Genomic DNA, 27749 nt, shown 5'->3' with positions numbered 1-27749 from the left:
GGTTCATGTCTCATACAATGAAACTTTGAAAAGCAAGCAGTCACTCTGTTTTTACGTCTACATTCCAGAAAGGCATACAGGGTTGTCAGAAATTAGATTCAAAGGAGTCAACAGTCAAATGCACTGTATTTAAATGTAGGACTGAACTCTTCAACCCAGCTCTATTCGGATGCTTGCATGTAGCTTCCCCAACAGCCAACTCAAGATCCACTTAGCAAACTAGGGTGAATATCTGAAGTTTAATTTAATCCCTAGGTGCTTGCATTTAGCGCAAAAATTTGCAAGATGGAGGTAATGAAGCAGCAGGGAATTTCACTTAACCAGTGTTTTTTTCACCCATAGCTGTGCTTTTATCTACCAGAACCATCTTTGAAATGTTTTGATGGCTCATATTAGGAACTTACAGGCTGCTCTAAAAGCTGCCTGCTCAATTCTTCCTCCCTAAGTTCTAAACCCCAAGATGGGAGTGGGGAGAGGAAAAGGTCACAAACCAAAAGGAGGACTGAGAAACAACTTTATGGCTTAGTTCCCTGAAAGAATACATATTAGCATTGTGTTTAGATGGGTCTTTTGTAAACCGCTTTGAGAGCTTTGAGCAGTATATAAAATTTATGAAACAAACAAACAAGTTTGGAGCTTACTAAATGTTACATGAAAATGCATACACGTACAACCATACCCTGATCATCATCCCAGCCTGTGCAAACAACAACAAAAGCCACTTTGGGAGAGACGATTGACCCCATGCAGTTTCTAAATAAGGAGGGAGTTATGGGGACAGATTCTGCCTGCCTGTGGACATTTTTGCCACCATCCATGCATCAGAGGGCAAAGCGTGTTCTCCCTAACAGAGAGCACGTGTTGCGGTTGGGGGAACAGGCCACTGTGTCATGACTAGGCAAATTGGTGGAACCCGAACCTGTAAATGGTTAATCGGGTTGCTGGGGATTTTTGAGTGTTGCCAATTCGGAGGAGGGGTCAGAGGATATAAATACAGGAACCAGGCATTGTCACGTTCTCTTGGCTGTTTTGCACCGGATCACCCGCCCCCCTCCCTTTTATAGGGTGGTTCTTTGGTTCATTTGACCTTGCTATGCCTGTCATGGGGTCGTTCGCCTTTGAGCGGGGGCCTGGTAGGAATTTTGCCATTTGGCTGATTGGCTGTTGCCATTTGGTTTTTGCCTACTGCGTAGCAAATCGTCACAACTTGTAAGGTTGGCGGTTAGGCATTGGTTAAATTGGTTCTTGGAGGGGTAAGTGCCCTATCCCTCCAAATGATGTGGAAAGGGAATTCCGTTAAAGGAATCCAGGGGCTTGCCATTCATTCGTCCTTGTCCCCGGAGTCGGACTTGGGCCGTGCAAGCCCCACCGGAACATGAGGGTGAGAAGTGTTAGTCTGATTCCCAGCTTCATTTCTCATCCAATACTTGTTTCCCACGCTGGCTTCCGCTGGTGTCCGGAAGTGCCAGCTCTGTCCTTGGGGGGCAAGGACAGATAGTCAAACCAATGCCTAAGCAACCACTCACATTTTGTATTTGAATAAAGTTGTGGCCAAAATTATGCCAAAAACCTTAAACAAAAATTAAGCGTGAAGTGTGAATTTTTGGGGGGTGGCACTGTGGAACTCAACACGCAACTGTTTGATGCAAGGAGCCTGCCATACTCACGTAGACTTTTTGCAAGGAAAGATCACTCTCTGTAACTTGTTTCCCCCCTGTGAGGTTGGATCTTATGTAGACTTTTGGCTTTCCTTGAAATGTCTAGAATGTTTCGCTGGAGGAGGAATACTTTAATTCAGTGGTGGCAACTCTTTTCTCAGAAGTGAAACGCTTATTAACATTAATAACACAACTTATTTCAAAAGTCTCATTATTTCATATATGAGGTGAGCCCCCTACACACACCCTCTGCAAAAGCAAAGATACAAAACAAGTATCAGTCATGCTCTTGAAGAAATGTGGGTTATGTTTCAGAAGCAAATGGTTCACAAAAGCCTCAACACAGATATTCAGAAATTGAGGGTTTGGGTGAGGGGTAATACACACAATGTGTGAGGAAGCACAACACAAAGCATCTTTCTCTACAGAGCTTGCTTTTTAAATTTGGTGTGCTTTTACTATTAACACACCAACTTCTCCTGCTGTAAACATGCCACAATTATTGCAATGGAAAATTCCAATGTGCCTTAGAACCTCAAACAGCTCTTAGCGTTAGAAATGATGTTCACTCTGACACAGCTACATCTTAAATCTGATGGAGCTTCATGTTATATAGTTCCCCTAACAATTTTCTAATGGTTCAAAGCATGCAGTGATTCTTACTTTCCTTCTTCTCCAAAACACTCCCCCACTCAGATTGGCTGACCATCTCATATGGAACATTATGACAGTTCCTTTTTTTTATTATTGGAGCTGTTATTGAATACCGTTCTCCCCTCCCTTTTATTTCATTTAAGAGCAGTCATTTAATATGGAGCTTATTCTACCATCTAGAAGGAATCTAGAAGAAATATAGGTGCTACAAAGAAGGCCTATGTGTGGCCTTTTTAGATCTTAAGGCTGCATTTGACTCAGTCGACAGGGGGCTGTTATGGTCCAAACTGGAGCATTGGGCTTAGATCCTAGGTTACTTTACCTGATTAAAAAGCTTTACTCAAATAATACCTGTCATATAAGAATAAACCCAGTGGACGAGGTGTCAGACCCTGTTGTTATAAATCGAGGTGTGAAACAGGGCTGTGTTCTTGCTCCCTCTCTTTTTAATCTCTTCTTAAATGACCTCACCCCATTACTAAAACTGGTGGATGCTCACAGCCCAAAACTCAATGCATCAAAAATTCCAATTCTTCTATATGCAGATGATATGATTCTGCTCTCACGGACCAGAATTTGCTTAAAGCGTTTGCTAAATGCCTGTATTGACTATTTGTCTAGAATGAAAATGAGCATGAACTTCGATAAAAGCAGAATAATGGTCTTTGGGAATTCTCATAAGATATATAGTTGGGTTTTTGGTGGGAAACACATCACAGGTTCTGGTGGTCCTCACACTGCGCAGTGGTGGTAAACACCAGCAAGCTGTCTATGCAGGCCATATTGTACTTTTTTGCAACAAGAGGTAACCAACACATCCCTTCTGCCCTCAAGGTTTTTAATGCTAAAGTTAAAGCCCAACTGCTCTATGGAATTTCAATCTGGATGTCAGGGTTTACCCAGTCAGTGGAACAACTGTAGGCAGCCTTTCTATTTAAGATTTTTGCTGTCCCACGCTGTGTACCTTACGCAGCCTTGAGTCTAGAAGGAGGTCAACATAAGCTAGAGACAGTTGCCTGGATGAGTTTTCTTTTATACTGGCTAAACATTTGTTTTGCAGCAGACAAAGATACTTTACTTAGCAAAGTTCTGTCAGACCCCTTCCCTTCCCCAGAGGTACAACTGTTTTGCACAAAGTTACAGCAACTTGGGCTTTCAGATGATCTCCTGGGTGCTGTGGCTTTTCCAGTCGCCAAGGCCATGTTAAAAACTAGACTGTGGGACATAGACCGCCAGGAACTAATCTCAGCAGCGGGGAAAAACATGTCCCCCTCTTTATTTTCGACTCTCCTGGGTGCAGGAATTTAACCTTAATTATTTACAATTTTTGTTTAACCCGCAAGAAAGAAGGGCTTTTTCAGTGGCTAGGTTCAATTGTAATCCTTCTAACGTCCTTTGGGGTAGGTTTGCGGGTATGGCAGAAGGAGATAGGATCTGCCCATGTGATGCCCACCTGGTGGAAACTCTAGCTCACTTGGCCCTTAATTGTAAAATATATGGTGATCTCCACCAACAATTCTTAGACCACCTATGTATCCCAACATGGGAACAAGAGACGGAGGTTATACGCTTCTTATTACAGGGGAGAGACCAGGAGCTCACCAAGACAGTAGCCAAGTTCCTCTATTTGATTTTCTGCTGCCGAAGTACGCTACAGGACCCTGCCCTTGCTGGAGTCCCACAGAGGTGAAATAGATTGCTCGCCTCTTCTTCCCTTTGGCAAATGACTGTACTGTTGAAATGGCAACAAGATCACATTGGCCTATTTATTCTGAATGTTTGTAATGTTTGATGCCAATAAAGGTTTGATGATGATGATGATGAAATACAGGTAGATAAAAAAGTACCCCACTTATTAGACCTTACTATCCAACCCATAGTTCAGCTTATCATGCACTTTTTTTAATACCAGTGCATGGGGTAGGTGTTCTGGGTTAGGAACTAGGCATTTGGGTAGAATGCATTTATCATTTGCTTCTGTGTTATGGTCCTAAACAGAAATTTGCAAGGAGCTTTGCAGAAAGAATGGTTCTGAATTGACTAGAGTTCACAGCCCCATCATCTGTATTCAAAAAGAGGTCAAGGAAATGTCAGGTTGCCAGCTGCATGCCTCCAAAAGATGGATATTTGTTTCTTTCATTAATCCCAGAGTTTGACCTACATGTTAGCTCGCACATGAAAATCTAGAAAGCATATATTTGATCATGTAAAGGTCATTCAGGTTCTAAAAATGATTTGGAAATTTAAAACAGTATATTAGTGCATTTCATTCTGACAATTTGTAATCATCATGACTGATGCGGCACTTTAAAAGTCACTAAGAATATCTAATGAGACTAAAAATACCTATTAGGTCTTGATGACAAGAGAAAAGCTTAGCAGCTGTCATCTGACTTTGGTTGGGACTTTGCTTACACTTCCTCCCAACCTTATGTGCTGAAAAACCTAAAATAGAGACCAAGAAACAATACATCGTGCTTCAGCAGACTTTGTGGGCAACAGCACAATTCTGCCATGTATTGCATGAACACTAGTCTGATGCTTCTGCTCTTTTTGTTCTTAAAGTTTTGCTGTTGCTGTTTGGGAGTGAGTTATTAATTCCTTTACTTTTTGTTGAAAGCTGCCTTGAGGGCATTTGCTTGTAAAGGAAGGGTACAAATCCTATAAATAAATAAATGTCTAGCCCACCCATGAATTGAAGTCTCCTGGGCGGGGAGGGTACCCAATAAAAGAAAATGGCTTACTCTGCCTAACAACAGGAGTGCCCCTCCTAAAATACTGTACTGTAATTTTTGCTCTATAAGACTCACTTTTCCCCTCCTAAAAAGTAAGGGGAAATGTGTGTACGTCTTATGGAGCGAATGCTGGCTGCGCAGCTATCCTAGAAGCTAGAACAGCAAGAGGGATTGCTGCTTTCACTGCGTAGCGATCCCTCCTGCTGTTCTGGCTTCTGAGATTCAGAATATATTTTTTTCTTGTTTTCCTCCTCCAAAAACTAGGTGCGTCTTGTGGTCTGGTGCGTCTTATAGAGCAAAAAATACAGTAAATCCCAGGCAAATGGACTCGGCCTGCAGTCCTAATCCTGTTTACCTAGGAGTAAGCCCATTGAACAGTGCGACTTAATTCTGAGTAGACACGGTTAGAATTGCACTGTCAATCATTTAACCTACTTTGGTCCTTTCTTGTGATTTGGGAAAAGCTTGGAGTGGAGGGATGGAAAAATTTTGTACGGTACTATTTTATTGTCAATTTCTTGTTGCAAACCACTATAAAGCACTGATGAATCACAATTTTCTAATTCTTTAATCAATTTAAGAAAATAAAAATGGGAAAGGTGTCCACTGAGAGGAGCCATTTATTTTAAATAGTTCTGTGTTGCCCATTCGGACAGAATCCTTCAAAAGTACCTCACATATATGAATAAACCATAAAAGCATAAGAAGACCCTGCTGGATTAAGCCAATGGCTCATCTAGCCCAGCATCCTGTTCTCACAGTGGCCACCAATAAGCCTATGGGAACCCAGGCTTCCTCAACCTTGGTCCTCCAGGTGTTTTTGGCCTACAACTCCCATGATCCCTCTAAGCAGGACCTGAGCACAAGAAACCTCTGCTATTCTATCGTTTCCAGCAACTGGGATTCAGAAACATACTTCCTCCAGCTGTGGAGGCAGAGCACAGTGATCATGACAGTAGCCACTGATAGCTTTCTCCTCTGTGAATTTGTCCAAACCTCTTTTAAAGCCGTCCAAAGCCATTTAATTACACTTACCAAGTAAAAACTAAAATAGCAGCCTAAAAACATTGTACAGCCCTCAGCACAGAACTACATAATTTTGTTTAAGGAAATCAGCTGCAGTTTAAATAATTAAATAAGAAAACGTCATCCAACTTCTCAGCTAAAAGCAGACTGGAAAAAAGGAGGCATTCAAGGCTTGTTTAAAAGCCAATACTTTAAAAGTACTTAATTCGTTCCGGAGGTCCGTACTTAACCTGAAACTGTTCTTAACCTTAAGCACCACTTTAGCTAATGGGGCCTCCCGCTGCTCCTGCGCCGCCGGAGCACAATTTCTGTTCTCATCCTGAAGGAAAGTTCCTAACCTGAAGTACTATTTCTGGGTTAGCAGAGTCTGTAACTTGAAGCGTATGTAACCTGAAGCATATGTAACCCAAGGTACCACTGTAAAGGTGAACCCAACATCAATCTCAGGGGTGGATAAACGGTGCTCCCATGCCCCAGATCAGGCATACCCAAACTCGGCCCTCCAGATGTTTTGGGACTACAACCCCCATCATCCTTAGCTAACAGACTCAGCTATCATAGCCAATAGTCAGGAATAATGGCAGCTGGAGTGCAGGAACAACTGGATGGGCACAGATTCTCCATCCTTGGGAGGCATAACGAGGTAGCATTGAGGGTAAGCTGAATCAGATGTGATTCAGAAGGAGGACCAGTTATTTATTTATTTTACTGAAGTGCCAGCAACAGAGGGGTATCAAATCCTACTCCCAAGTCCTTGACTGTGAGGACAAAAACAGTCCTAAAACAAGTTTTGAGGAAGAAATCAGAGGAAATGTGACACTGAGAATGCCTCCTTGCACAGTTATTAAACTAATACACTATCTTGCCTTTCCAACAAATGACCTTGTCCCTGTCTTCTATAATATCACTGTACCTATTTAATAGGGGGCAGGGTGGAGAAGCAATCTTCACAAGAGAAGTGGAAACAGATAAAAAGCTACATAATTTATTTACACTGTCTCACACAGTTACCAAGCAACGTGCCAGGTTTCAAAAATAGAAAACAGGAACATGAAAAAGGCTGAGAAAAAGCTACCACGACTTATGAATAATTAAGAGCCAGGGCCAAAAATGAAGAGCAAACTAAGGTAAATTTCTAACTCATACCTTTCCCTTATTTTAACCTGTTTAAAAAAGAAAAGTTTAACTTCTATTCACATTCCAGAACGGTAGAAGCCAGCCCTGGTTGTTGTACAGCAGACTCTCTCAGTGACGAAAGTTGATAAAACTATAGACAGTGTTGAGAAAGCAGATACAGGAAAAGTTTTTCTGCCTCCCTCACAACATAGGACTTTGGCTATCCAGTTAAGCTGAATCCTGCAAGACCCAGAAAAGATAAAAGAAAGTACTTTTTCACACAGTGCATAGTTAAGCAAGGGAACTCTCTCTTACAGGAGGCAAAGATGGCCACTCACTTGGATGGCCTTAAAAGAAGACTAGAACAATTCATGGATGGCAAGGCTGTGAATGACTCCTGAGTATGAGGGCTATGTTCTACCTCCACTGTCAGATTCATTATGCCTCTGAAGACCAGCTGCTGGGAATCATAGGTAGGCAGAGCAGTGGTGTAAGGTACCATGGTAACTCCCAGGAAGGGTGCTTTTTAAAGGGAGATCTCCAGAAGTTGTTGAGTGAGACAGAAAGGGGGCACTCATGTCATTCAACCCTGCCCTCTGGCTCCAATCACTCTGCCACCGACCATGCTGTCCCCAATCAATGTCCCGCCCAGTACACCTGCCCCCCGCCCCACTTAGCTACACTACTTAGGCAGAGTGCTATTGTGCAACTTGCAGGATCCCAAAGGGATCTGGCTGAATGATGAGGTGTGGAGACGCTCCTTCAGGTATACAGGGCCAAGGCCATTTAGAGCTTTAAAGGTCAACACCAACACTTTGAATTGTGCTCAGAAATATACAAACATACTAGCAGCCAATGTAGGTCTTTCAGAACCAGTGTTATATTGTCTCAGCAGCTGCCCCCAGTCACCAATTTAGCTGCCACATTCTGGATTAGTTGTAGTTTCCGAGTCACCTTCAAAGGTAGCCACATGTGGAGTGCATTGCAGTATTCCAAGCAGGAGATTTGGTGAGACAGTGCACAGGCAGGTAGGGTCTCAGCCAGCATACCAGATGGAGCTAGTTGACAGCCGCCTTGGACACAGAAATAACCTGTGACTCCATGGACAGCTGTGAGTCCAAAATGACTCCTAGGCTGCACACCTGGTCCTCTGTCCCCCAGAAACAATACTTCTATCCTCTTGAGATTCAACCTCAATCCGTTAGCCACCATCCATCTTCCAATTGCCTATAGGCACTCACACAGAACGTTTACCGCCTTCACTGGTTCTGATTTAAATGAGAGGTAGACGTAACTTTGCAATACTGACAGAAATGTATCTGGTGGCACCACATTAAAAATGGATCACACTGAAAAACGGATAGTATTTAAAATGGCTACTAGGTACACAGTTCTACCAGAATTAATCATTTTAGTACTTCGCACTAGGCACACACAATGATCAAAATTAATTCCCCCATATTAGTTAAATCCTAAGATAGCAAGACTGAAAAAAGCATGACACCAGCAACATGGTTCTCATGATTCAGCAGAATTGACTTCCTACAAAAAATGCTCTGAGCTTTTTTCAGAGATGAAGCTTTTCAGTTAGTGCCACATACTGAGCAACTCACAGAAAACTTCCATCTGGCACATGGAGTCTCCTTAGACTGAGCACCATCCTTCTGCTCATGAGGCCATGCCTCCTCTTTGATACATGCTGCAAAGGGCAAAGCTGTAATTCTAACAGAATGAAAGTCCATGAGCAAGGTAGACATACAACCAGTTTGGAACCATAAATTGCATTTCTCTTTGCACTATGAATGTCACCCAATAAATCTTCATTCTTAGGAGCAACAACTGCCCATCTGAAATCTCTGCTGTATGCCTCCTTATGCTGTAACTCAAAAGTCTTGGATTGGAAGTCTCCAAACTAGTCTTCCCCAACTGATATCCGCCAGATGTTTTGGACTACTTCCAATGGCCCCAGTTAGTATGGCTATTGGTTTTGTAGTCAATAACATCCTGAAGTTGGGGAAAACAGCTCTAACCTACACAAAAAAATGGCCAGCCACCAACATATTCCTCTATAAAATTCAAACATTGACTAATAGCAGACTTAGGACTTTCAGACATGACATCTTCCTACAGTTTATATTTTGCATTTATGTGACATGTCAATGAAATAAAGTTTCCATATGTATCTGCTATCTTTAATCTTTCAAGTTATTTTCCTTTATTTTGTATGTATGTACTGTATATTGTTTTAGACTATTCTAACTGCTGCTGGTATAATATATTTCATTTGTAGTTGATTTTATTATGACTGCTATATTTTTAATATGTTGGAAGCTGCACTGAGAGTGTTAGCCCTGAAATGCAGTATATAAATGCTGAAATCAATAATAAATATACTGTCCCTTCAGAATTTCTAGAATAATTTAAGAGAGGGTTTACCAGAGTGATGGGAAACCTGTGGCCCTCCACATGTTGTTGAACTATAATTCCCACCATCCCTTGCCTTTGGCCATGCTGACTGGGGCTGATGGAAGTTGCCCCTTTATTATCTGTGAAACCTCTGCGGTGTGTCTCAATGTATTTTCAAAATCTATGGATAATTTCTGAAGCACATTTTCAGGGGGGGAAACATTATTTCACGTATGCCCTCATTTGTTGCATGTACTGGTTCATCACTAACTGTGCATTATCTAGTCCCAGTTGAAAGCCTGCAGCAGGCAAGGTTGAAATCATTAAGGTTTCTTCCCACTAATGCAGCCTACCCCCTTACTGCAGTGGTGAAATTAACATTGGTTTTTTAAAGTATCCTGTCAGCTTCACCTCTAGAGATTAATGCAGTTTATTTTCACCTTCTGCAGAGATGAGGGATAACTTGTTGGTTACATCACTGCTCTTTGCAGGAGGTGTTAGAGGTTGAATTTCTTGCGTCTATTTTGTTAAAAAGACACTCAAGGATTTGCAAATCCAGAAGCCAATAAATCTTACATACACACATACACACACACACACCCCAAACAGAAACTAAATTGGACAGAATTGGATCAGGGATAGTTTTTGCATCAGAGAAACTACGATCTCTGCATCAGAAATTGAACCAGGTAGATTACTATGATATTCCTACAATCTCTTCCCTCCCTTCTTTCTGAATACAATTATTCCTCCCCACATGAGTTTTAAAACACCTCAAAAGTGAGTACAGTGGTACCTTGGTTTACAAACTTAATCCGTTCTGGAAGTCCGTTCTTAAACCAAAGCGTTCATAAACCAAGGCATGCTTTCCCATAGCAGCAGGGGGCTAAATTTACAAATGGAACACACTCAACGGGAAGCGGAACATGTTCCGCTACCAAAGCAAAGTTCACAAACCAAAACACCTACTTCCGGGTTTGCAGCATTCTTAATCCAAACTGTTCATAAACTAAGCTGTTCTCAAACCAAGGTACCACTTTATTTATAACTGTTGGATTTTGTTTCCTTCCAACATGCATATAAACACATGGTGTTCCTGTTTGTTCAGAAAACAGTGGGGGAACTTTTAAATAATTTTGGAAATTCTAAGAGGTTCTTTAGTTCAATGCATGCACTGAAGCTAATTTCATATAGGGGAAAAAACAGGAAAATTATCTCCCCTCCACTCTGCAGTTTTAATCTGAAATCTTAGGTGCAGTACTGCACCCAGAGCTCTGAAACTGCTTGCGCTAATGAAATTCCCCGTCGCAAAATGCGCCTGAAACAATGGGGGTTCAAACACTGGACTTGCATGGAAATCCATTAAATAAACTGAATCCCAACCTAGGGCATACTAGGCCAAAGGCTGCCAGCACTGCTTGTACCCATGGGCACTGCTACGCTTGCCAGTACCTCCAATGATGCCTGTAACAAGGTCTCAGTAACTGTCCGCTCAGTAATTAATGCACAAGAGACTGCTTGATCTTACTACTTTTAATGTAATTTGTTGGAAGCCGCCCAGAGTGGCTGGGGAGGTCCAGCCAGATGGGTGGGATATAAATGATTATTATTATCATTGCTCAATTCCTGTTTACACTGGCTCATCCTCTCCTACACGGAACCCCCTCCCCCATGTATGCCCATGTTTCAATGGATGGCAGAATTAGACACCCATTCTCCCTGCCAATGGAGGACATGTGCAAAGAGCTGTACTCTATGACAAAGCATAGCAGGGTCGATACAGGCCCCCACTTTCCCTTTATGGAGGTGGGTGCACCATTCAGTGGTCCTGTCTCTTTCTTCTCACTTAGATATGGCAGCCATTTTGTGTCTGGCACCACAACAGTTTTTCAAAATTGCAATTGCATCCACAGGCCCAAAAAGTTTGGTGACGCCGGTTTAGGGCCTAGTGCCCTCATGTGCTGCAGCCAGCAACTGGCATTGTGGATTTTAAAATGAAATTTTGCCTGCAGCAAATCCTTCTGCAAACACCACTCTGTAGTTTATTTAACTATAGAGAAAACATATGTTTTCCAAGGCCTGATTTCTCACAACCATTAAAATATACCTCCTGGAGGACAACAAGAGAAAACAGAAGGATCGAGACACTGTATCAAGCCCATATTTCCTGGCTCAAAGGGACTTAACGTTAAATGAATAAGCTTCTCACATTCATAAGATGTGTTCATCTGTGAACAAAATATTATGCTGACTTATGAAGCTTTGCTATATTTCATCATCTTAACATTCTGTCATTACATTATAATTGCAATGTATCTCGCAGCGACATTGAAGTGCACTGGAAATGTCAAGGCAAAGGAACAAAAGGTTGTTGCTCCCTGTCCGATAGCACAAAGTGTTCAACTTTATTAGGATGGAAACAGGGATTTATAGTTACCACTAGTCACACCTAAAAACAAAAAGATACACAGAGCATATTACACTTGGCTGCTAAAAGAAACAACTGCATATATTAGACGCAATACTTCCAATGCACATGAATGGATTTGGGTGAAAATTCCTTGACATATAAAGCAATCAAGGATCTTACTTGACATATAAAGCAATCAAGGGCTGAAGGTCTTGCTCTGATTTTCCAAGAGGCTTCTCTGTCCCTTCCTATCCCAAAGTCTATTATCTACCTTCTTTTCTCCACACCTTACTGTGTTCACACATGCATATTTCCCCCCTCTTCACATTCTTGTGCCTCTCAATCCTTCTCCATGCACAGCTGCTTGCTTTGCAAAGGTGCTCAATGAATACATTTCGAAAAACTGAAAGCTAAATAAGGTAAAGGTAAGGTACCCCGACCATTAGGTCTAGTCGTGGACATGGTAGGAAGGCGTAGTTATCAGGATAAGCATCTGAAACTGATTTACACCTAATCAGATTATAAACCAATATTTAGTTCAAATGATGACCACATCATTTCTCAGAATCATAGAACGGTTGAGTTGGAAGTGATCACAAGGGTCATCTAGTCCAACCCCCTGCAATGCCTGTAGCAGGTTCCGGGTTCAATCCCTGCCATCTGCAGTTCAATACTGGGTAGCAGCACTGGGAGAGAGATCTTGGAATAATTCAGGAATAATTCAATGGGTTCTCTCATTTTCTTACCCAGTATTGAACTGCAGATGGCAGGGATAGAACTCATGTGGTCCTCAAATGAGTTAAAGACCCTCAATTTTCTGAGGGGTGGTATCTGCTGGTGCAAGTACTTTGTGTCCACAACAAAACTTCTCCTCCCCTGTATCTCCATGCATGCTCCAACATGCCCCCTAAATCTCTCCCCCTCCCCCCGCAACTCTCTAGGGCAGATTTGGGGGTGGCAAGGGGGAGAGGAGAAGGAAGAAGTTGTGTAAGTGAAAATCCTTGCAGCAGAAACACTTTATTGCATACTGTCATTTATCTCTAGTATAGGAACACACTTGTTTGTAAATTGTGTGGCTAGGGTCTAAAGAGCGGTGAAACTACTTCCAGGACCCCAAAGGGGCTTCAGACTCCACACCACCACCACTAAAACACCACCCCACTCTGCCATAAACAAACAACAACAACAGTCATAATTTATTTATACCCCGCCCATCTGACTGGGTTTCACCAGGCACTCTGGGCAGCTTCCAACAAAAGATTAAAATACAATACGGTAATTTATCAAATATTAAAAACTTCCCTAAACAGGGCTGCCTTCGGATGTCTTCTAAAAATCAGATACAGTGGTACCTTGGGTTAAGAACTTAATTTGTTCTGGAGGTCCGTTCTTAACCTGAAACTGTCCTTAACCTGAGGTACCGCTTTAGCTAAGGGGGCCTCCAGCTGCTGCCGCCGCACGATTTCTGTTCTCATCCTGAAGCAAAGTTCTTAACGTGAGGTACTATTTCTGGGTTAGCGGAGTCTGTAACCTGAAGCGTCTGTACTACAAAACATCTGTAACCCGAGGTACCAATGTAGTTGTTTATTTCTTGGACATCTGATGGGAGGGCGTTCTACAGGGTGGGTGCCACTACCAAGAAGGCCCTCTGCCTGGTTCCCTGTAACTTTGCTTCTCACAATGAGGGAACTAGTAGAAGGCCCTCGGTGCTGGACCTCAGTGTCCAGGCAGAACGATGGGTGTGGAGACACTCCTTCAGGTATACATGTCAAACTGCTTTTGACATGGAGCACAGTCAACAGCTATTCATATGGTAAGGAGCGTCACTTCAAGGGGAAAAAATCCCAATTCTACTGGGCTGACACACATCCTATATATAGAAGCAAAGCAGCTCTTTGGATCTCAGCCAAATAAGAACTGCAAGTGGATATACACAGATGCACTGTGGCAAGATTCAAAGGCCATCTTTGCATATATCACTGTTACAGATGAATCCTGAACCATGGACACATCTGGATACCCCCTGGGCAAGTATAGATGCAACCCAAAAAATCACAGAAAAATCGGAAAAGAATATGGCTGTCACAACATATTTAGGGATTTGACCAGGCAGTTCTAGAGCTGCTTATCTGGGAACGTGGAAATTTACCTCAGGCCAATCAAAAATTTAGTTTTTTCCGGTCACTGCATGTACACATGCTCAAAGATGTGGATTTTCCTAGATTTGTTCAGGCACATCCAGATATGTCCACATTTTGGGACTGGCCTGTAACATATACATTAACCTATTATAAAAGTTTGGTTTGTTCATCAGTGGATTATCATTACAGTTATATTTATCAAGTTTGTATTTTTTTTCCTTTTTGCTGAAATTACTTCATTTATAAATTAATAAAATTACAGATGCAACATTTGTCCTCAGAGGCATAGAAATAAAAGTATAATTTAAATGTTTTCCATACTATAAAGAGCACATCTGGGGGGAACACATGAAACACCTTCCAGAAGCTGTTGGGCTACAGGTCCCATCATTCCTGACCACAACATTGCAGGTTTCTTCAACTCTGTTCCACTTCATTGGCTGCCAGTAGCAAAGTTGGAGGAACTTACAGCAAACCCACTTATAAACCACTTTGAGAAACTGTGTACCTCTGTTTATGTTTATATTTCAAAAACCATTCACTTTGTCTTACTAAGTATTGTGGAGGAAGAAGAAAGTATATGGCTGCTCTGTGCCTCACCTGCTTGACTTGGCCTTCAGACTTACTATTTTGCAGGAGGGATTCAAGCACATATCAGATATTTAGGTTCGTGCAAAAGAAGTAGATCTAAGTGCTTTGTCACCCTAGTACAGCAAATCCACTTTAAAAAGAAATGGGCTTTTTGAGGTTAGGAATGAGGCAATGAAATGCAATGTATAAACACCCCACAACAAATCAGAATGAATGCTCATTGGTATATAACTGCCCTGTAAACAAATAAGAACAAATGTTCAGTAAAGACTGGACATAGTCTAACTTAAGCTTTGTGCAAGCGAGTCAGGATGAATGCTCAACAAATAGGTCATCTGGAGGACACCAAGAGGTATCTGGGTTGTTTTATGAAATGGTTCCTTGTAACCTAACAGGCACTTGCAATAGCACATCTCATTTCCTCCTTGCCTCTGCTTATAGTCAAGCTGATACGACTTCATTTGCAAGGCAGCTGATGTGTGGCCTGGATGTGGTTTAATGCCTGGTGGATCCTGCTTGGCTTAGTAATGGAACTCAGGAAGGTTTTTCACCCTGATGATCACAATCCCTCTCATACATTTTGCAGTGCCTGTATTTGGCCTTATAATTTACTGGATTGACTTTTAAGTCACGTACATACTATCGGGAGCTTTTTATTCCTTTTAATAAATCTTCTGCAAAGCTTTGCAAACAGGCTCTCATCCACACAGCTCCTGGCATTATAAACCTTGCCCTTACCTGTTTGAAAGAAGTCAAGAGCATTTACGCAAGAACCTAAAATGTATTTGGGCTTATGTGTTTCACAAATATTAATTCGATAGGCATTAAGTTTTCTCGATTGGGTTTATGCATGTGTTTTCATACCCCCCCCCCCCAAAATAGCTCTGCACTGTTGCTCTTTTGGGCTCTTGCCCAAACTAAGCTGTCATAACTACTCAATTTTATTTGCCTGCCAACACATCCCCAAATTTCCTTAATCCTGAAGGCTTACTGGCTTGAAGTTGTTCTACCACTTTCCTTCTTTCTTTCTTTTGCCTTCACCTCAGTGATCCTGATTTAGGATACATAGTCAGAAATGTTCTCTCTTGTAAATATATCTGGAAATATTCATTTAATGCTTCAACTGTTTTAGTATCTTGGATGACTATGTTAGTTTCTATAATCCATAACACTGTAACTTCTTTCTTCCTTGACCTCCTTCTTCCGCAGTCCAGAAGGGAAAAGAAGTTACTGATTTCCACCAATCCAGTTTTTATATATACAAGTCTATATTAATGCTTTCCGTAGGAAATTAAAACCTTCTTTATGCTGAATATTGGTCTATATATTGCAGTGCTGCATACTAACTGGCAGTAGGGGCCCAGCTGAGTAAGAAACAAGGTTCTTTCTCAATCCCACTTGGAGTTGTCATTCTGGAATCAGAGATATGTTAAGGCATGTGCTATAGTCCTGCCCTTCATTTTAATCAAACTGGAATTTATCAGCTGTTGCTGAAACCAGCATTCCCCAACCAGTCTCCCCCTGATGATTTGGCTGGTTGGGGCTCAGAGGAGCTGGAATTTAAAACCAGCAGCTGATCCATCCATAAAGGGGAAGTTTGTGTATCCCCGAACTCAAAAGTTTATATGCCCCTGGACCTCAAAATAAACACTGGGATACCCCATATCATACACCTGCACAGTTGGAACAATCATGCTTCCAAAATACTCATAAATGCATGATGACATCACACAGTATTCAAGCACACACAAACACATATAGTTAGTTGTATTTATTGATTTGGGGTTTTCTTTTTCCCTCCAGTTTCCCTAAATGCAATATATAAATTCAAAGATTTCTGTGCTTGGAGTACTATAGTTTTGTGTGTTTCCTCTAATAACTTTTCTACTCGACCAGGAGGAAATTCTCAAGCAGTGATACTGATGTAGAATAGAATGTCTCTATTTTCATCCAAGGAATGTTAGAGGGTATAGAACAGACTCCCTCAGAAGGTGGTGGAATCTCTGTTATGGGAGGTTTTTAATCAGACGTTGGATATCCACTAGTCATTGATGAATTAGCTGAAATTCCTGCATTGCAGGGGGCGGGACTAAACTGACCCTTGGTGTACCTTCCAACTTTACAATTCTATGATTCCATGACTCCGTCTGGAAGACACCAGGTTGGGGGAGGCTGGCAGAAGCCATGTTTAATGCTTTGGTATACACCTGTGGTATCCAGACTTCCTCCTATGAGACTCAAATGGCCTATCCAGAATGGGACTTGAACACTGGACAAGGAAAAGATACACTTGTAACATGATCAGAAATGGAGCTCTTTTCATCCCAACCCTTTAAAAATGTTTACCAGGCTTTTAAAAAAGAAAGCCTCTATTCAGGAACACATGAAACTGGATTCCTGATTGCAAAACCCAGACAAATTCCTTCGGTTCTGCTTTTTCCCCAAAGCAATTTTTGAAAGTTTCTCTCTCAGCCCATTGAAAAAGATATTTTTGATCTATATTTATCTAATGTGACAACCATGGGTCTATCCCAAATGCTATCACAAATGACAGGACAACCTTTGGATTAGTGATAATCCACAGAATCACATAACTAATCTGTGTACCCAACCGGATTTTGATTCATTTTTCCAGGGTGCATCATGGAAAACTTCAAAGAAAAGCAGAGGAACCAAGGCTACAATTTCAGATTTCAGTAGTAAGTGCGGGGGGGGGGGGAGAGAGAGAAAAGATTCATAAGCCTGTTCCTGTACAATGAGAGATTAAATTGCAGGTGGCAGTTCTATGTTTTTCCTCTTGCTCTTGAACAGGCAACCATGGCCTCTTGTTTTGGCTTCCAACTTTCCTACCTACCAAGTCAATAATTCAATAAAAACTAAAACAAAGAAATGCTCGGCTAAGAAAAAGACACAATCACCTTGAGGCACTGATTAGGCTGTGAAAGAGAAAAGCTAGCTAGCTGAAAATGTGAATGTTCTGCTATGCTATGAAGGTCCAGAAATCAGAGTTGTAAGTGAATGCGCACTGCAGTGTTATGGTGGTTGCTAATGGCAACTGCTACAGTATTGTGTTATATATTTCATATTAATCTGCTCTATTTTGGCCTTAGGTAATTCTATCTTTATTTGCTGCATACTTGGTATTTAACACCCTTTATCCTTAGAAATGATCCTAAAAAATATTTTAGTATCTGTTGCTGAAGGGCTCCAACACAATAGATTTCAAAGATACAGTTGTAAACTCCCCAATTGCCCCAAGCAGTGATAGAATCCGGAGCCGTACTAACTGGGTTTGCTATTTGTTGGATGAAATAACACAAAAGACTCAAAAGCAAATAGTATGGAGGGACCTCATATACAAACAGATACAATTACAAATATGCAGGCACATATCACTTTATTGCGCTTTGCTTTGTTGCGCTTCACAGCTATTGCACCTTAAGAGGAGGCAGGTGTAGCTGCAGGCAAGCTGGTTGCTCCCAGGGGAAGGAAGCCCCCTACCATGGCTGAAGCTGCCACCACCCCTCTTTTAGCCATTATGGTGGTGCTAGCTAGGGTTGGAGCTGGGGTTAATAGACTACAGCATAGTGTAAACACAACTTTTATATGCACTGGGAAACCAAAAAATAAATAAACTGTGACTCTCTTTACTGCAATATTCACTTTACTGCAGCAGTCTGAAACTAAAGCACAATATATTCAAGCTTTGCCTGTAGAAGCAGATATGTGGAGGCACTTCTACAAAGCAGAATATTCCCAGTGAGAGGAGCCACAGCACAGGCAGCCAATATGGTGCCTCTATCAATTTTTGTGAAACTACTAAGTAAGAGGGTCAGGGAGAGAGACTTAAGAGACACAGAAGGAAAAGGAAAAGGTTAAGGAGACAGGTACCAGGAAGTGACTCAGCACGAGGCGCACTGACTCCAGGGGTGTGTTTGTGCTGCTGAGGGGGCCTTTTCTCTGGCGCACCCCTTTGACGATTACCAGGACACCTTCTGGGGAGGTGTGCTGGTGATCTCAAAGGAACACACCAAAGTGCCTTGGTGGGCCTCACAAAGGGGGAGGAGGGAGCCTCGTCGAGGTAGCCTTAGCTTAGCGGTGGCAACACTGGACAAAGGTAAGAAAGTGGGTGGGGGATGACGGCAGAGTTGGCTTGCGGGGAGGACACTTTCCTTCAATGTTGGGTGCAACTTGTCACCTCTGTCAGTACAAACAGTCTAGAGACAGAGTAGGAGGATCAGACAGAGTCAGGTGTTTAAAGCAAGTGTCCAGATCGAGGGAAGTAATAGTATCACTCTATTCTGCCTTGGTCAGACAACACCTGGAACATTGTGTCCCATTCCAGGCACCAATTTAAGAAGGATATTGACATGCTGGAACAAGTGCAGAAGAGGGCAACCAAGAAGATCAGGGGTTTGGAAACTAAGCCTTATGAGGATTGCTTGAAGGAGCTGGGTATGTTTAGCCTGGAAAAAAGGAGACTGAGAGGAGATATGATAGACATCTTCAAATACCATATCTAAAGGGCTGTCACATGGAGGATGGAGTAAGCTTCTTTTCTCCGGCTCTGGAGGGTAGGACCCAAACCAATGGATTTAAGTTACAAGAAAGGAGATCAGAGGAACCTTCTGATAGTAAGAGCTGTTTGACTATGGAACGGAGTCCCTTGGAAGGTTGTGGACTCTCCTTCACTGGAGATTTTTAAACAGAAGTTGCATGGACATTTGTCATGTATGCTTTAGTTGAGATTCCTTCATTGCAGGGATTTGGACTAGATGACCCTTGGGGTCCCTTTCAACTCTACAATTCTATTATTCTGTGATTCCTAAATCAGTCTCTATAGCCACAGCAGACGTTGTAATTCTCAACAGTTTGACTTTACCCCCCCAAAGGTGCACTCTTCAATGGTCTCCCAAGACAGACAGATTCCAACAACACCATACCGACTCTTCACCAAGAGGCAGTTTGACTTCTACTTACCATCTTCTCAGACCTCCAGTTACGAAATGTCTGCTTTACACTTGCAGCATTATCTAGAAAACCCCAGGACTGAACAAATAATTGCATCCGGCTTTCACATTCTGATGGTTTCAAAGTTCACTAATGAGCCACATACAGAACGGCAAACTCAAATGCTGTAGAAAGGTATGGCAAGGGGTTTGCATAGATAAGGCTGTTATGAAAGTCAGTTTTACTTAACCTCAAATGCTTCAAAATCCTCAGATTAGATGTGTTTCTTAGTACTGGACTCCCAGCAGTTTTGTAGCTTTTATTCATTTGGCTTCTTCCATTTAACTAACCAGTTGGAAAGTGCTATGTTTAAAAACAGATGAAATTGCACTGAGCCCTGGTTTTACCCTCAATAATCTGTGGCACTTTTGCAGATACAAGGCACTTTATCTGCCCTCTGCTGAAGCAGGCGACATTGATTGATGGAGTACTTGCTCAGGAACCAACAGCATACCTTTTAGCTGTTCCCCAGGGGGAGTTTTACTTTGGTCTCTAATGTCTCTGAAAGTCTCTAAGCAACAGACTGTATCTCATGGATTAACACACTAGGATCTTAGGTTGACTGACTGGTTAGGAAACCATTAGTACAGCATCCTATCTTATTATCTCATTATTATTTAAAATCTGTGGACAAAATCACATCTAAACAGTGGTTGCTAGCTTTCTCATTGAAAACACTTACCGGTGATTCTCCAGGGCTGAACTAAGAAAATCAGATTTTGCACCAACATTCTGGTCAAAAAGCCAAAACTGAATTCAATCACCAGTAGCAATTATTTAGTTTTATTTTATTTTTACATTTATCTCTCCCCTCTCCTCAAAGGAGCTCAAAGTGATATGTATGCTTTCTTTCCCCTCTGAACAACTCTGTGAGGTTAGTTAGCTAACTCTGCATATATTTCTATATATTGCATAACTTGGCTTCCCAGGGGCCTCCTCTTAGCCACTGTGGGATTGAAATGGCAGGCTAGAAAGACCTTTGTGCTGATCAAGCAGGGCACTTATTAGGGATAGGAAGAATTTGCTTGGTCTGCATTTCAATGCAAACTCACCAAATTTGCACTTCACAAACCAAAACACAACTCACCTTTGAAATTCTAACAACTCTGAATTGTGCAAAATCTCCAGCAAAGGAATCTGCACAAAACTGTGCATTATATAAAAATAGTGCACAAAAGTACATTCTATTAGGCAACAATTCCTAGCAAAAATACATGTACTAGGCAAAAATGTGTATATTAGAAAAAAAGTTTACAAAAAAATGTATACAAATTTCTATGCACAAATGTATGTCTAAATCAAGTGAACTGAACTAAAAACTGGAGAAAATAGAAACAGAATAAAAAATGACATATTTATCCATCTGTACTAATATTCTTTTTAATGTACATTTAAATGTTCTTTTCAATACACACTGTTCACATGTCATTTCTCTAGCATATCTTCACTGGAAAATAGTTTTTGTTTGTCTATTTGTTTTAAATGAAAGCCAGAATTGTCAAATGTTCTCCATGCTTTTTCAACTGTTCCTATTAAAACTGCAAATTTTATTTCATAAAATTTATAGAATGCTTGATTGTAGAAAAAAAACACAAAGTGGTTTTTCATAAAATTTATAGAATGCTTGATTGTAGAAAAAGAAACCACAAAGTGGTTTACAAAAAAGATAAAACAACAGCATTAACACTAAGAAAAATCTGCAATAATAGTTTAAAACAAATAGTTAAAATATTAACACATGTTGGCCATACCCCAAGATGCAAACAATGTTTTCATATCTTATCACAGGTATGCTGATTTACAAACCTAAAACCAAATTTCTGTATTTCCTGGGCATGTTTAGAATCAAGAATTTCTTAGAGCTAAGTTCTTTCCTGCTCCAAATTACTTTTTAGAAGATTAAATTTAATAGCTAGATCAAAAGCCCATCACTATAAAAACACAAAACCTGAATAATGCAACAGAGCAACCTACATGAAGCCAACATATCCTAACAATTCTGTGCTAATCTTTTGTTCCCCCATTTTATGTTGGCAGGCGCCAATATACTTGATTGGAGATGTCTCACATTATCCATCCACAAATATGTTACAGCAGCAGAAGCACTGTAACAGCTACTTCATGGATTCCCAATGCTAACTTGATTGCATCTCCAAATATTTCACCCTACCCTTTTCAGTGCTAACCAGAAGAAAGAGAGAGCATTTGGAGGCAATTCTAAATGGAAATTAAGCTGAGCTTTGGAGGGATACAACATTTGGGTAATTGTCTCCCATAGCTTGTCCAACATCATTTATCTCGCATTTGGCACTTGTTGATTTGCAAGGCTGCTGAGAAATTGAAAAATGCAATTAGAAGAAAACTTTCAGTGTCTTTGGCCTCTCCAGAAGGAAAAATCTGGGGTGCCGTATAGAAATGATGGTGAGGTTATTTTACAAGCTGTTACATTTTAATAAAAGCAAGATTATATCTCAGAAGCCAACTCTGATGCATCCTTGGCTAGCTAATAACATGTACACATTGAGTTAGTTATTTTTATAAACAGTTAACATCAGCAATCCTTCTCTCAAATTATGTCTGCTAAGCAGGAAAACACTGCTGCTAAACCTTCTCACTCCAGTGGATTAGTACAAGACTATAAGCAGCATAACTCTTACGTTTGTGGTACGTCCACCTGGAGAAACTCTAGGGAGTTTATCGTTTCCAATCTCCCCATCCCAAGGGGTTTACTTTGAGGAGGAGAAAAATCATTATTCAGGTTTCAAACCCTTCCTCCTGCTCTTTGAGCGGCAGAGCTGGAGCCATCTTGATCTCGACCCTGGTCTATTTGTAGATATACACATGTATGCATGGCCACCAACGCATAGTTTAGAACAGAGCCTGCCATTTTGTACACTGAAGCTGGTTAAGGTTCCTTTTTAACATGACAATGTGCTACAGGGCAGAGCAAATTAATATAGCATGTAGCAAGGTGACAAGAAGCTTCTACACTAAAGGTGTAAAGGACCCCTGGATAGTTAAGTCCAGTCAAACTTGACTATGTGATGTGGCGCTCATCTCGCTTCAGGATGAGGGAGCCAGCATTTGTCCACAGACAGCCTTCCAGGTCATGTGGCCAGCATGACTAAACTGCTTCTGGTGCAACGGGACACCATAGCAAGTGCCAGAGTGCACAAAAACGCCATTGACCTATGTGATAGCATGTTGGGGTAATGGTTCTTTTCCATGAAAAGGGGGTATTCCAAGTACACTTGCCCCTGTTTCCATCTGTGAATCTGAAAGATTTGCAGCTGCTAAATTAGGAAGAGAACCATTATTTCTTAAATCCTATGAGGGCCGATAGTTCATACTCTTCCTAACTACAAAGAAAGAATTATATTTTTTTTGAAAGAAAAACAAGAAGTTACATTTCTTGTTCTCTTAAAAACCCATGCTAGGTGACCAGGGAAAGCTCATGGGTAATTAGGGCAAGCTGAAAAGGCTCTTCTGAGAAACTGATTTAAATAAATTACAATAAAGCCCACATTTGGAACCATTTATTATGACTAACCTGTGATAACACTTAATAATCTATGGTGTGACCACACTTGAACTACTGTGTATAGTTTGGTTGCTGTGGCTCAACAAGGATATTGTTGAGCTGGGAAAGGTGCAGGAAAGGGCAACCAAAACAACTGTGGAAATGGAGTGGCTCTCCTATAGTGAAAGTTTACAACATCTGAACATTGTTAGGTATTCTTTCAGGGTTATGTAATAATACCAAATTGGCAGAGAATTTGGGACAAACAAAAATAATGAATTTGTCAAGCACTGGATTATGAAATTAACTACCAAAAGAGATCTATTGCATTCATGTCCTGCTTGTGGGCTTCCCATAGGCATCTGGTTTGATTCTGTAGGTAACAGGATGCTGGTCAGATAGGCTTTCATCCAGCAGGGCTCTTATGTTCTTAAAGATTCTCCCACCCACCAGCGGACTGGATCCACTGCCAATTATGGGATTAACTCTGGATAAATATTTGAGGCAGTCATATGAAAATCTCATTCTGAAATACATTTAAGCCATACTCCCACCCAAGTCATTAGCCTCTCCAAAGTGTCGAAAAGTTATATAATTGCATGCTGCTCTCATTGTGTATATTCAAGTCCAACAAAAAGGTTTCCTGGTACAAGTTCACATACATTTAGGCACAACTGTCACAAGTCTCCAAAAAATTTCCTTTGCCAGCATGTATATTTTCATATTTCTAGCTGGTTTAGTCCTTAAATTCATGCACGTAAATAGGAAAAATTGTAAATTACAATCAGATTAACTCTTTCCTGGCTGCCAATTTATTCAGGCTTCAGCAAGCCTCAAAGAGGAGGGAGATCTGTGGTTATGCATACTGGGCCAGTAGAACAATAGAAGACACTCTCTTTTACGAATTCTATTCCTTCATTTCTTGCAAATCAGTAATGTCTGCAGCAAAAGAGATGTAATAACCTAGCCTAGCATATCATTAGACTGACCTCCTCATAGACATCAGCCAAAGAAATTGGGAGACCAGTTTAGTATATAATGCCAAGCCAAACCATGGCAGCAGCAGGACTGCTTGAGGAGCACTGTGGCTTTGATATCTGCTCTGAGAACCCACACATTTGCTTGTTCATGCTAAACTATGGTTTGGATTAGTGTTATGTCCAAACTGGGCCATTTTCATCTTTTCACATGAGAATTAACCATATCACCTACATTTTACTAGCCCTATTCCTTTGCCTTTAAGAGAAATATGCCAAATCATAAAACTTTTTTTTTTGCAACATTTTACACTTTATACCTCTCATGTCATGAAGACCATATACAGTGATACCTCAGGTTACAAACACTTTGGGTTACAAACACTTCGAGTTACAAACACCACTAACCCAGAAGTAGTACCTTGGGTTAACAACTTTACCTCAAGATGAGAACAGAAATCGTGTGGCAGCGGCGCAGCAGCAGCAGTGGGAGGCCCCATTAGCTAAAGTGGTACCTCAGATTAAGAAGGGTTTCAGGTTAAGAACGGACCTCCGGAACGAATTAAGTTCGTAACCAGAGGTACCACTGTACTGATCTCAACGAAAGTGTCATCAGCTTCACTCTAACTGGTTCTGTGCTTTTGGCTTCAACAGCATCCTGACACAAATGGAAGTTTAGCAGATAAAGACGTTTGTAAGCATTTTCCGCCATGCCAAGAAAAGCTGCAGCCATGTTGCTTCCACAATTGCTTTCCCCCCCTCTGTCACCCTTTGGACTTGCTCCATTTTAAAAGGAAATCCAGACAGTGCTGTTGCCAATGCACTGAAATTTAATAATAATGTATTCTCATCTTTTTTTTCAAAACTGATGTGAGGTGATTTAAAAAACAAAAACAAAAAAACAAGACACAGTTACAGTTACAGTGCCAGATTGTGCAATGTTGACTAGGAAAGTGGAATTGAGATATTTAGAGGGTACTAGAAGTAGCTTTTCCCTCACAGCTTCTTAGAAGAATCAGCAGCACATAAAGCATGCTGGATGAGCCCAGATAAGGGAAGTGTAGCCCTTATACACACCACTAGTCCACTGAAAACATTAAAAGAAAAAAAAAGAGTGCTTCAGTTATTATAATACCTTGGAAATTTCCTAACAGTCCTGTCCCAACAACTGTTTTCTCAAGCCTTTTTTCAGTAACTACAAGGACTGGAACCTAACTTTCAAAAGGTTTTCATAGACTTTTGGAAACATTTGGGTCAAAGGTTACTTACCCAGGAGAAACACATCACCACAAAATAGGATTCTGAGGGTATAGGTTCTTTTTTTTCTTTTCTTTTTTTACAGCATTGATGCAGAAGCAAATAGCAGCTGGATGAATTCCTATCTCTTTCAGAATTGCACAAATAAATGAAAGTAAAGTTTGCCAGGTGTGTCTTGGTCCTAACAGACCTCCCTACAGAGGCAAGGAGTTGAGACACCTGCTAGAACAGATCCTTCTATACCAGTCTTAAAGACACAGGGGCACTTTCTAGGTCTGAACTTAATAATGCTAGAAACAAACCACCTTGCTCTTTCTAGGCAACATGAAGCATTTGCAAAGGCTATGAACACGCTGTCGGCATCCTGTCGACATGCCGTGTCACCGCGAAGATCCATCGACCTCTGGCTCCAGCATAAATCAGTGACTCAGGCCTCCCAGACTTGAGCACACTATACGTAGCAGTGCAAGCTGCACAAACGAAAGAGGCTGAGGCTGTGGTTACATACTAAAACTATGGATTTATTTTACCTAAATCAGAACAAAGAAACATGTCATCTCTCCTTGCCATCTTCTCAGAGAGAGAGTCAAAACAAAAAGCAATACAGTGGAAGTTCCACTTACACCAGCAAACTGTGCTGGAATGTAAACAGACACTTTACAATCCCATGTCTGCAACTAAAGGTGGAATGGAAACTCCCAACACACCCCAGGGAGTGGGGAGAGAAAAGGAAAGGAACATTACTATCATCTTAATATTTATATACCACTTAATTTACAAAACCCCTAAGTGGTTAACTTCCTTGCACCTACCATCCACCAGAAGTGGTTCAGCTGAATGGAAAAGTGAAATGAATCTGACAATATTTAAGTTACCTTTTAAAAACCCACCATGTTCAACTTTCAAACCAGTTTGCTTGTTACTGTGTTCTTCTACAAAATCCCACTCAGATTTGGTACATTTTTGTTTATGACGTGGTCCAATTGACATCATGGTGCCACTTTTGCAGGGCTGGCCCAAAACAATTTGATGCCCTGAAGCAAAGGGGTCCAATTCCCTCACTCCAATTTCATCACATTCCATCTTTTTAGAAGCTGATCAGAGTGGCGCGTAATCATTCCGTAAAGAAGCCCTTCTTTGTTCCTGACCCTAGTAATGAAAATAATACGGAGTAGCAAAATAAACTTTCTTTTAGGGATTTGAGATTCACAGGTTTGTATGTTGTTGTTTTGCTTTCTGTGAAAGTTTCCTAAGGGATTAGACAAATCCAAGAGAAAAGCACTTCAGTTCCCCAGCCCACTAATGTGTACAAAAATATGTATACTGTGGTAAGGTTCGCATAAAAAATGCATATGGGGCAAAAACACCATACTAAATACATCATATGGAGGAAATTGCTCTGCAAAAATGTGTATATTAGGAGAAATTCATACAAAAATTCTGATGAATTTTCATGATTACTTTTTTTAAAAAATGCAAATTGATATGGAAATGTTGAGAACCCATAATTGCCTAGCCGACTTTATGAGCAAAATGCATAGAACTAGGTGTTAAAAGGCTGGCTGCCTTGGGAAATCACAGAAAAGGTTATGTTTATCTGAATTATGAGCTGCTTTTAGCCAAGATACAACCAAATGCTTCTGCAACAAGCAAAGTTTAATATTTCCTTCAAATATGCCTTGCTGTATTGAGGCACCACAGTTTACTCAATCCTTTTATCTTTATCGATATTATTATTGTACCCACTGAAGTATTGTAGAAATCCACATCACTCAGATCATATTATCCAAAACTCTTTGTTATTAGAATTCACAGTATAACTGGATATAAATATAATACTGTGAATACAGTCCCATTCATCCTTATTTCTGATTAAGTTTGCTATGTCATTCTCTAGTCCCATTCAGACGAAATTATATTATTCTATGATTCGGTCTGGATAACTGCTGCATGCCATTTGGGAACAAGCGTTGAGCAGGTAACAAGATCTGCTAAATGGGTTTTGCAGATAAATATAAACTAATATGCCCCCATTCCTGTTAGTTGTTTCTCAGGTAATGTATAAACACTTTAGCAATAATGAAACTTTGTCAAGATAACTGGCATTTGGAGGAAGATATTAGACACAGGTGACAGATTCTTTATAAATATGTACTGTAAGTGACACTTGCAACAAGACATTACCATGTAGAGTGCTCCTCTTCAGGATACTCCATTCCATTTGCTCCCTCCTTTTTACTCTCCAGGC

The 27749-nt window shown here is 40.9% G+C and overlaps 1 protein-coding gene across 7 annotated transcripts in view; it reads right to left on the bottom strand.

The window, feature by feature from the left end:
• GRID2 (glutamate ionotropic receptor delta type subunit 2) overlaps positions 1–27749 on the bottom strand; it is a 792384-nt gene that overhangs the window by 656779 nt on the left and 107856 nt on the right. The gene's annotated exons all lie outside the window — the stretch shown is intronic.

Source organism: Podarcis melisellensis (genome assembly GCF_964234715.1).
Source record: "Podarcis melisellensis genome assembly, chromosome: 9".
Classification (NCBI taxonomy): Eukaryota; Metazoa; Chordata; class Lepidosauria; order Squamata; family Lacertidae; genus Podarcis; species Podarcis melisellensis.
This window is presented reverse-complemented; position numbering and strand designations above follow the sequence as displayed.